Source organism: Bidens hawaiensis, unplaced genomic scaffold, assembly GCF_021521415.1.
Source record: "Bidens hawaiensis isolate Kalapana, Puna unplaced genomic scaffold, B.hawaiensis_p1.1 tig00009039_1, whole genome shotgun sequence".
Lineage (NCBI taxonomy): Eukaryota > Viridiplantae > Streptophyta > Magnoliopsida > Asterales > Asteraceae > Bidens > Bidens hawaiensis.
This window is the reverse complement of record NW_027491661.1, coordinates 989145-1001440: the sequence shown is the minus strand read 5'-3', so window position 1 is coordinate 1001440 and position 12296 is coordinate 989145. Positions and strand designations below refer to the sequence as shown.

Below are 12296 nucleotides of genomic sequence, written 5' to 3'. Positions count from 1 at the left end.
CAAGAGGCGTGAATCTTGTTCATAAATAAAAGAGCAAAGATTCACGCCTCTGGTCAATAATAAATTTCCTTCTAAAAAAGAGAATAACAAAAATATACTATTGTTGTGATGGGCAAATGATATCAGGTACCAGTAGTAATAAGATTTGATAAGAATGATGGTGGCAAGTTCTTTTATATGTTTCCGTTTTTCATGGTTTTTGTTTTGATGTAAACGACAACTATCAACGTCCATGTTTGTTGTGAGGAAGTTGGTCTTAAATAAATGTTCTCTTTGTCCTATTCTGGTAGCCGTTTAGAAGAAGAAGAAAAGAACTTTCAAAGAATTATGTAGACTTCTGATTTTTTAAGAAGAACCAAAATAAACGTCAAACAAATAACTTTATAAGAAGATAAGACTTTTTTTACTATTAAATATGAATTTAAAATTTTTATCATTGACCTACGTAGATTTGCCGACAGCCCGACACCATTCTCGGTTTAAAGTTTCAACGCCATGTCATTATTCTTCTCCTCTTGGTTAAAATTTAAGAACTAACGCTTCGGGCTTTATGAGACACTTCATAAGTCACTTGGGCCGGCCCATTTACTTCGCATATTAATTTTGAAGCAAAATTAAAATCAACACTATTCTCATGCCCAAACGTTGACCTTAACAACCATTTGCTCTCTCTTTAAACATGTGCCCTTCATGTAGGCTTTAGGACTAATGATTCAACACAATCAGAGGATGTGATATGCACTCACAACAAGATGATATCTCTCTATAATCAGGTTATCTTTAGGATGAGAATAAATTATTTTATGTAAAAAGCAAAAAGTAAGAGTAGAAAGACGTAACTTGATGTGTTGAACACGTGTATTTCATCCTTGGTTTAAATTAGCCCCATGTGTCGCTCCTTACAATGTTTGTAAAGCAGAACTGGCTATTGGAGATGTTTTATGGACAATAGTTTCTTGTCATAGATAATGGGAGAAACGCAACCCTGTTTTAGCGGGTGTCTAAGATCAAGGGAGACAGATAACCACTACCGAGCCACATCGTGCTCGCAACACTATCCGTCTACAACAAGCCAACTTTCTGTAAATGCTGTGGAATCCGTGCTCCAAAAAGGAGCTAGATTGCTTTGTGAAATTGCTAATTTAAACAAGTGTTCCCCTGAAATCGTGATTCTAGAGATGTTTGTAATGATCAAGAGTAGTGTTCCGAAGGCATAGGTTCGCATTAATATTTCCTGGTTGAGATGTCAATATCTTCTAGCAAAGAAAAAAATACAGTAAAGTGGTCGACAAATGAAAACTTATCGTTACAAGCTAAAAGCTGTGATATACAGTCTAAGAATGAAAAGATAGTATTAATATAATTAAGGTGGCTATGAAATAAGTTATCCTCAAATTAATCTTATCTTCTATTTCAGATAATTTGCAACATTCTGTCTATCCTATTACCAATATCAACCATCTAGAAATTCACATATTTGTTTTTAAATTCACATATTTGTTTTTGGTTGGCTTGATGGGCACTTCCCATGAGATCACTCATTCTAGTGCTACTCTCATGAGGGCACTTAACTATAGAGTTTCCATCTATTTCACAACCAAGCCCAAAATTCCGTGTTAATTAAAGGCGCATGAAATTTTTTTAATGAACCATGAATCTCTCAAGGCCATAACTGATGTGAGATTTGCCCTATGATGCTTTAATCTCCCCCCCCCCCCCCCCTTCAAATTCGCCCCTCTTTTTTGGACTCATCGTCCTCGACGAGGTTTGTCCCGCCTTCCTAATTTAGAAATGTATAATTTATGTTCTCATGGACACCCTGGGGATTCATTATTGTTAGTGAGGTTTGTCCCCACCATCTGAAACAACTCAAGAGTGGCTCTGATACTATTTGTAGCATATTGCCCTTCATACCACCAATATTGTTTTTTGCCTACATGGATTGCTCTTCAACAAACTCACCGTTTGTTTTCAGTTATCCCGGTGGAGACTTCCCAGCATGTTGCATATCCTAGTACTACTCCGCATAAGCACACTTAACCTTGAACTTTTCATATGCTCCACATCCAACTAAACACAAACATGTTAGTGATATTATAGGCAAGACATTCCTTATCAACCATAAATCTCTTCTGACGACGATTGATATATGGGATTAGCCATTTATCTTACTATACTAATAAACAAAACCATCTAATGCCACATGTCCTTCTCTAGCTCCTTCCAATCCTATGTGGCAACTTTCTAATCCCTCAAATTGCCATGTGTCATTTAACTCCAAATTAAAAAGAAAATAAACATTTGGGTTCTCCATATTTAAGTAATATTAACATTAAAATTAACATCTACATATAAACTCTCATTTCAAAACCTTATTATGTGTGTTTCTAAATCCAAAAAATATGATATTGAAAACATTGATCAGATTGAGGTTGATCAGGCGTTAAACAATAGTAAATTTGACATTATTAAATAATCACGTTTACGTCGTTTACCTCATAATATGGATTGAAACTTATTTCTTAACAGATTCTCATGGGAAGTTTTGGCTTATTCATTCTGCAGATGACTTAAACAAAATGTTAAATCATTTTGTTAAATTAATATGTTAAGTAAAGAATTAAAAATTTATGTATGACAAGAATCTATACATATTATAAAATACTTATTATTAAGTGCCTTTGTAAGAGCATTCCCATCCCATCCCCTAAATCTTTTGTGAGTGGTGTTTGTAAATTATAGGGTGGGGTTTTGAGTGGTTGTGAGTGTAAATTATAGGGTGGGGAGAGAAAACTGTAATGATAAAGTATAAAAAATATTATTTAATTAAATAGTAGAGATAAATGTAGTGTTTTTTTGTGTAATTATAGAGATAGAGATGGGGGATGGAATGAGAATGCTCTAATGTAAATTTTGAACAATATAAAGAATTAAACTTGTAATGTACATTTTGCATAACATAAAGAACTAAATCTCTTTTTACATGTGTATTCTACTAAAAAACGAGTCACTCACATTATAGCCTTACTTATATATGTTATATGCATTGCTTTACTACTGCAAAATCTAAAACTACTCTAGAAAAATGCTAACATCCATCTTTCTAGAAATTAATAATATGGAAAGTGGCATTTTCGCCGTCACTCACATGATGGCCTTACTTATATATGTTAAGCACTGGTTTAGCATAACAAAATCTAAAGCTACTTTAAGAGAATGCTAACATCGATGATTCTATAAATTGATTTTGCACCTTAATAATATGGGAAGCAGCATTTTTTTATCGTAATTTTGCACCTTGAATTGAAGCATGACCAAAAATATGTTATTTGTAATTTGTGATATGAATTATAAATATATGTAATTATTTATGATGTATTATATATATATATATTTTAATTTTGTTTTATTATGACCCCGTGTAATACACGGGATCCAACCTAGTACCAAAATATCCATATTTGAAGTTCACCTAATTTATTCCTAATAATAATATAGTAACTACACATAAATCCAACATCATTTCCACATGTCTCACAAAATCTCAGAAGCAAAAGAGTAAGGGGAAGTAAAAGAAAAGGCAAAAACAAGAAAAAAAACACATGAAATGGCTTGATGATTAGTGCGTCACATCTATCTAATCTCACTTGGTTCAAGAATCATTACTAGATTATTGGTCTTTCCTATCTAAATGCCCAGGCTTGTAAGAAACTTTCTTAGATACAATTTTTGTCAAAAAATCGAAATTCTAGATCAACGAGAGAATAACATCACTATTTTTGTTTAATAAGATTTCATAAATCAATAATAATTGTGATAAAAGTACACAAAACAAAGTTATTTGTGTATAAATAGTAATATTTCTTTTATAGAATTGAACACAAAAGATTTAGATTTTAAAGCTTGGCCATAAAGGTTTTATTGTTTAATTTTGTGCATAAATAGTAAAGTTTCTTTTTTTGAAATTGAAAACAAAAGTTTGCGTTTTAAAGTTTGATTACAAAGGTTTTCATATTTATATTCGCATGATTTTATTATTATTATTATTATTATTATTATTATTATTATTATTATTATTTAATAAACTGATTACAAAAATTTTGTACTTTGAAGTTTAGCCACAAAGTTTTGTATTTTTAAAAAGGCTAAACACACAAGTGTGTTTAATTTTTTTTCTTAACGTTCTGGTATAAATTTTTTGAAGAGCCTAATTATTATATACCAACATTAGTACCGATATTCGTTTTAAGGTTTTTAATGTAAAATACTTATCAGTTTCATTTTGACGATTCAAAAGGGGTAGCGGCGCAGCTTGTTGCCCGTTTTCCTTCTGTTTTGAGGTAATTTAATCTTTTAAAAGCTTAATAATGTATTTTGGCATAGTACGACTTTATTCATTTCCCAGTGCTTTTCAATCGATGTAAAACAAATGTTAATATCTTTTTTACGCATATCACAACTTTATTTCTTTGGTTGTGATACCAAATGCCTATACCACACCGAAACGAACCAAAGCATATTGACATTGAAGACACACGAGTTCAACCAGGGCTATAACGAGTATTTCAACTAGGTGTAGCTAGCCGAGATTCTTGAATAGAGGTTGTTGCGTGTTGAGTTATGCAAGTGTAAGATGTAGAGAAAGTAATTATGTAGTGAAGGTTAGAAGGAAGAGACGCTTCTAGCTCAAAAAAACGTCATCATCGCCTTCACAATTGTCTCTCAGTGCATACAAGTGTGTATAGCATAAAGAGGTAGTATGAGGCTAGAGTGAGTGAGAGAATGAATTCTTTACTATTTGGTGGAGTCTCCTATTTTAGCCGGAGTTGTGGAGTGTTGTGGAAAACCTATTCAGCCACGTGGCAAGGGAATATCCGTTTTGTCCCTTCTGCAACTGTTATGGTGGAGATCGTGGATGTCGTTTTGCACGAAGCCCACTATTTAGTACTATTGTCTCCTTTGCATGGCCGTTGTGATGGTCCCACGCATACCCGTTGTACAAGTGACATTTTCCTGTTGATGCCTTTACCTGCATAGTTATGGTGTTGTCAGTGGTCCTGAATGTACCTTCTTTTACGCTACGTTTTGGACGTATTCGCCCAGGTGTGCGCTTGCAGGTGTGTTCTTTCCAATAATATTCCCCTCGTAATACTTGGCTTTCCTTCGGTTCAAATCCAAATCCGACCCGAATCCAAGACCATATCTCTTCAAAAACCAACCGAAACTGAAGAGGTAGGTCCCAGCAGAGCCCAGTTGGACCCGCAGGACTCACCTTGAAGAGAGACGTCTGCGCGGAAACCAACTGGATCCGCAGGACCCACCATGCTCAGAGACGTGACGTCCTTACGCGCAGTACGCAAGCGGTTCCTGCAGGAAATGCCTCCCAATGGTGAAGTACTCCGCCTGTTCCCGCAGCTGCGGATACAAGCCATCAGGGAAGGCCACCCGCGCAGCAAGGCTACACGCACAAGACACTTAGCTCTCAAATAATTCAGTAGTCACCTGAAGAAGGAATGAGCAAAGCCGGGAACAATCCCGCACAAAGGCGGGAGGGGGAATACTCCCGCCCAAATGAGCCAGTCCGTACGATACTGGAGGATCTTTTGTACTGTACCTGACGAGGTATGGGCAAAAGATCTGACCAGAGATACGACAGCTCATTGACAAACAGTATGGCGAGCAGCATGCTCTTGTACTGTATGTCACTATTAGCCGCTGCCTACTCACCAACTCCTGTCATACCACGTGCATAGCCTGCAGTTGGTGGAAAAGGAATAGTACACAGCAGGCCTGGTCACTATCAGCCGCTGCCTACCCACCAACTGCCAGCATGGCACGTGCGTAGGCCACAGTTGGTAGAAAAGGAATACTATTCAGCCGGCCATACTTTCTTGGAAACCTACCTTCGGCTATAAATACCCCAAATGGTATGATCATCTTATCTTATCTTGTATCTTATATCTTATACCTGATATATGCTCTAGCAATCTCTTAATATACACTTATATTCAAGAGCAATCTAGTCTGATTCTCACGCCGGAGGGTGGTCACAAGGAGGTACCCCCCCCCCCTTCTCAGTGACGAGCTCACGGTGTCTGTTTTGCATGTTATCAGAAGAACCATCTTCAAAGGGTCTAACCCCTCGTGGGAAACATCTATTTAACCCCCAGATTATCCGTAATCTGCCCGGGGTCGATTAGTGTTTCTCAGAAACTAAATTCACAACGCATCTTCAACCAAATATCTCTTACCAATAATTAACATATATCATGTTAAAATATTTAACCCAACACAACAACCAATTAAAACTGATTCGGATTATTTAAAGATGGGGTTGGCTAAGAGTATCCATGTATGTTAAACGTATCCCCAATGAGTCAAGTAGAGACACAATGTGACTAACTTAGTAGAAATGTGTACATTCTGTAAAAATACTAGGAAGGGGTACGTTTACAGAACATTTAAAGATATACATGTAATTAACGGAGGTGTTGGAAATTTTACTTTAGAATCATGAATTTAAGAAATTTTGCCCCAAAAAATAAAGTTATAATGAGTTTGGACATTCTAGTCTTTTTGTGTATTATCTAGTTATGCCTATGCTAGTATTAATATCGTATATGTTTGCGAATTAACAGTGGGGGCGAAGCCCAGGAAAGAAAGGCTCACATTTCAGCCCGGATAGCGATCTATTTCTTCCTAACGAAAGGAAAGACATCATCACATCAACGGGCTCAATACCCAGAATCCGGCACACCCACTCGAAGTGCCGGATCTTGGCAATCGCCATCGGATGCAACTCGGTTAGGTGCACACCGTGCCTCTCCAGGACACGGTACACAAACTTTGTCAATGGGAACCTAAGGTTCCCATAAACAAAGAATGCAGCATATACCCCGATCTTTCCACTGGGGGCATCGTACACAGTCTGGTGGGGTTCAGGAAACTCAGGCTCAAGAGACTCAAGCATGAATTTCCTGACGACGTACTGGTACTGATCGACAGGTAGAGCACACTGGCACTCGCCAGCAGTAAACTCGGGAATTTCTGCAAGTGACAAGGACTTCCGCGGGAAGAATCCCCATGGAAAACCTTAAAAAACCATTTTCAAAACCCTTTGTTTAAGTCCAAAAGTTCACCTCACTTTATTAAACACGCATGAGAAGAACATTGGACTGGGGGGACTTGAAGAGGTAGGTCCCAGCAGAGCCCAGTTGGACCCGCAAGACTCACCTTAAACAGGGACGTCTGCGCAGAAACCAACTGGATCCGCAGGACCAACCATGCTCAGAGACGTGACGTCCTTACGCGCAGTACGCAAGCTGGTCCCGCAGGAAATGCCTCCCAATGGTGAAGGACTCCGCCTGTCCCCGCAGCCTCGGATACAAGCCATTAGGGAAGGCCACCCGCGCAGCAAGGCTACACGCACAAGGCACTTAGCTCTCAATCGTTCAGTGTCACCTGAAGGAATGAGCGAAGCCGGGAACAATCCCGCACAAGGGCGGGAGGGGGAATACTCCCGCCCAAATAAGCCAGTCCGTACGATACGGGAAGATCTTCTGTACTGTACCTGACGAGGTATGGGAAAAAGATCTGACTAAAGATACGACAGCTTATAGACAACAGTATGGCGAGCAGCATGCTCCTACACTGTATGTCACTATTAGCCGCTGCCTACTCACCAACTCTTGTCATACCACGTGCGTAGCTGACAGTTGGTGGAAAAGGAATAGTATACAGCAGGCCTGGTCGCTATCAGCCGCTACCTACCCACCAACTACCAGCAGGGCACGTGCGTAAGCTACTGTTGGTGGAACAGGAACACTGTTGCAGCCGGCCATACCTCCTTGGAAACCTACCTTCGGCTATAAATACCACAAATGGTATGACCATCTCATCTCATCATATCTTATCACATTATCATCATATTATACCTGATATCTGCTCTAGCAATCTCTTAATATACTTTTATATTTAAAGAGCAATCTAGTCTGATTCTCACGCCGGAGGGTGGTCACAAGGAGGAACCCCCCCCTTCTCAGTGACGAGCTCACGGTGTCTGTTTTGCAGGTTATCAGAAGAACCATCTTCAAAGGGTTTAACCCCTCGTGGGAAACATCTATCTAACCCCCAGGTTACCAGTAATCTGCCCGGGGTCCGGTTAGTGTTTCTTCAGAAAGGCTCACATTTCAGCCCGGATAGCGATCTATTTCTTCCTAACGAAAGGAAAGACATCATCACATCAACGGTTTGTTGGACAGCGATGGCTGCCTTACTTGTGGGATTATCCTTCACAATGGGCCCTCTCCAAGTACTTAAACTCTATGGCATCCCTTATTGGGTCAGTCAAAAACTTAAAACAGTTTTTCTTCTTTAAAAGCTTCATATTCTTTCATTTTCTTTACACTAACAATCATGTTTCTTGATTCAAATACAGGGTTTTGTCATATGGCTTGATTTAGTAACCTATTTGCATCATCATGATCATGAAGATAAACTCCCATGGTATTGCGGAAAGGTTTGAACTTTAAACCAACCATGATATTATATTTACATTCCATCATAAAAAAAATGTTGAATTTGTTAAACGGGTGTTACAAGAATGGAGTTATCTAAGAGGAGGACTAACAACGCTCGATCGCGAACTATGGATGGATTAATAATATCCATCATGACATTGGAACCCATGTCATACATCATCTCTTCCCTCAAATCCCTCATTACAACCTAATTGAAGCAGTGAGTATTCTTGGTTACAAAAGTTTATCTTTATAATTATATGAGCATAATACTAGTGTTTCGTTTTCAATAGTGTTGACCGAAGCTGCAAAGCCGCTTTTTGTGTGACATTCGTCAATTTTTCGATTAGTATTTGTATTTGTAAACCCGACCCATTGGGTCGCTTGGTTAATTTGTCATGATTATTAATAAAGTGTCTCGACATTTAATGCTCAACGTTCATTCGCTTATTGCTACGTTCAAATTATTTATGAAGTTCCATGCCTTATCGATAATCAAGTTAAACGCGTAAATTATCCAAAACCGAAAACAATATAATTTAATTATAAACTTTAGGGTTAAAAGTGAAAAACTTTAAAACTTATATTAACTTAAAATAGTTTTAATTCCCATTTAAAAGGTTTATTAAACTCCAGGGGTTAAACGGTAACATTTATTTAATTATAATATTAAAAAAAAGAACCCAACCCTATCCCTTCCCTCCCTCCCGTCACGTTTTTCCGGTGGGCCTCCGGCTGTCGGAATCCGGCGCCAGAGGTGACCGCCGGCCCCCTTAACTTGTTTTTAAATCAAATTAATATATAAAATTCGTAATTCCTTCGTTAATACTCATTAACAAACTCGTTAAACATGTTAATACGCGTTAATCAACCGCGAATCAAACCCGTAACATACGCCGGAAAATCTGGAAACCAAATCAAACGAATTTACGCGAAGACGCTCCTCCACCTAGTATAAATAGATGCCTAAACTCATAAACAACTCGTTCACTTCTCTTAATCCCCCTCTAATATACTGACTTTTTTGTAATTGGGAGCTTCTTTATTAATTTTTCAGGCAACTGGGTTTCGACCAATTCAACATCATTTAAGGTAATTTTTGTATGCATCTGGTTAGTTTTGATCCAACAAACAAAACCCCTAAAGTAATTTTAAAAAATCAATGAATAGAAACCTTGATTTGAAATTAGGGTTTATAATGAAGAAGATGAACCTGGGCTATTATATTTATATATTGGAGTTCATAACTAAACCGAATAGCTTATCTGGTCCAGTGGTTTGCGTCTGATATTGTTAAACATGAGACCCGGGTTCGAAACCCAGGTCAGGCATGCTTTTCTTCTTTTTGATAACCTGTTATTATTATTATTTTAGTTATCCAAAATCATTAGAAACTATTAATGTATTTAACTAATGGAAACCATAACCTTAAAAAATAAGGGCCCAGACCAGTTGGTTAACACCGTAAACCTGTACAACCGAGACCTAGGTTCGAAACCCGGGTCATATATATTATTTTTAGTGTTAATTAATTCAGTTTATTATTAATCAATTGACCATTTTAATCAATTAAAAATCAAATAAAATTTATAAAAACCTTTTTAAGTTAAATAAAAATTATGTAAATTAACTATAAAATATATCTCACCATTTTGCACTTAAAAACCAAGTTTCTCGTTTTCGTAAACCATTATTAAAAATCTCTTATTAATCATAACGTAAACTTTAATTTTCTAAAAATCGTTTTGTTAAAGTAATAATTATAATTATGACTTATAAACGATAGTTCAAGCATTTCGGAAGTATGAACTCCATATTCTCGCTGTTAAGCTACTTACATCTTATTAATAAACAAGTTACCATTAAACATAAATAATAATATAATAACCAAAGAGCCATAAGATTTGTAATAAAATTAAAATAAAATAATAACTAACTTCTAAAATTATTCATGCAATTAATCAACTTTAAAATCTCGTTAGAATAGTCGTTAAAAGTCGTGTTTATTCTTATTTATAGTTCGTACGGATTGACCGCTTCAGTTTCCTTTGTCGCCTTCGAGTTATTCTTATTTCTTTTACTTCAATTACTAAGGTGAGTTTTCATAATCCCTTTTTAAATGTTTTAATGTTTTGGGGTGGCATATGTATCCATTATAAAATTCAAGTATTATTACTTCGATTACTTACAAACTACAATTAAATCATGGACTTGTGTGCTTATTTGTTTAATTGTTATATACGTGGAATTCAAGTGTTTGTCTCATTAAGTATGATCATACGCTCCCCTTTGCACTCATGTCCATTTGTATCGAGTGAAAAAGGGACCTCATTATCCAAGTACGTTGGTAGCCCCAACTGGAGAGGACATTCGTTTGTTCTTTACACTCAAGTCCATCGCATTGAGTGTAAAAAACCCTTATGTGCTCTTCACAAGTTTTCATGGAATTGTATGGATTTTACGTAGTATTTAAACTGTGGAAATCTCACCAGCTATATTTATAGCTGACCGTATTTTATACATATTTTACAGGTACCGTGATTAAAGGATGAAGGACTAGAAGACGCTTAGAATATCTAGGATATTTAATGAACGAGACATTTGTTTTTGTTATGATTTAATTTCAATTTGTATTCTTATTTGAACTTGTGTTACATGATGCTTTAATGAATTAATGTTATTATGGTCACTTATTAGTGTCACGTGTGTTTGGGCAATCTGTATGTCACACTTGGGCGTTTCCGCTTAAGCCGGGGTGTACATTTTGGAAAATATTATAGAGAGCCAAAGAAATCCGGGCCTCTTCCATTTCACTTGCTGGGAGTTCTTATTAACAGTTTGAAGAAAGATCACTATGTGAGTGATGATGGGGAGATTGTATACTATCAGACAGACCCAACAATGACCGCGAAATAGCCTGAATTGTTAAGATTTAACAAGAAAAGGGGATGCTAGAAGACCTAATGATTCTTTTCTTGACATGAAAACATTCAAGAAATTATATTTAGGAGCCCTTATTCATTTTCTTGAATTGAAAATAATGTAAACATATAGAGAATTGAAGATGATTACAACAATTTAGTATTGGGATTCTTGGGAGAACAAATATGTGGCCATGATTGAACGAACAAATATGAATTGTATATGATTTTTTCCAATCAATTAAATGTCCCTTTTTTCAATTTTTTTGGAGTTTGATGTATCACATGTTGTTTGATTGGTAGAATGCTACAACTTATAAACCATGGACAAATTTTAGATTCTTTTAAAAGAAATATACTTGTAGGCCTAAATATATTTAAGAATGTGACAAAATTAAGAACGTGACAAAGATGCATAAACCAATCAAGACATGTGAAACAATGGATGCTTCACTTTTGTGTGGTATTAGTCATTTTATGTGTCATTTTCATAAAATTACAATTTTAACTTAATGTTAACAAAATAACATTTCTATTAATTTATTTTATGTTTACAATTCACTTAGCATTTTTAAGGTTTAGGGGAGTCTACCCGCATCAACCTTCAGGGTGTGATTTTGGATGGCATCTCGATTCACATGCTTCACTACTTCGATACAACCACGCTGACTCCACTCAACATGCTTTCCTTCCCACAAATCCCGCGTCCATCCCTAACCCATTTCAAGCCTAAGCTCAACGTACACTTGTAAATATCTCATTAATCCTGGAAATAGGGAGGGGGGGCTCCCGCTAAGAGTCCGACTCCAAAACCCTTTTCTTAGCGTGTGAAAGTGTAGTATCCAAAATACATAAA

General features: G+C 36.6%; 1 pseudogene; it reads left to right on the top strand.

Moving 5' to 3' along the window:
• The first annotated feature begins 968 nt into the window (after positions 1–968).
• Positions 969–11510, top strand: LOC143530880 (omega-3 fatty acid desaturase, chloroplastic-like; annotated as a pseudogene).
• The last annotated feature ends 786 nt before the right edge of the window (positions 11511–12296 follow it).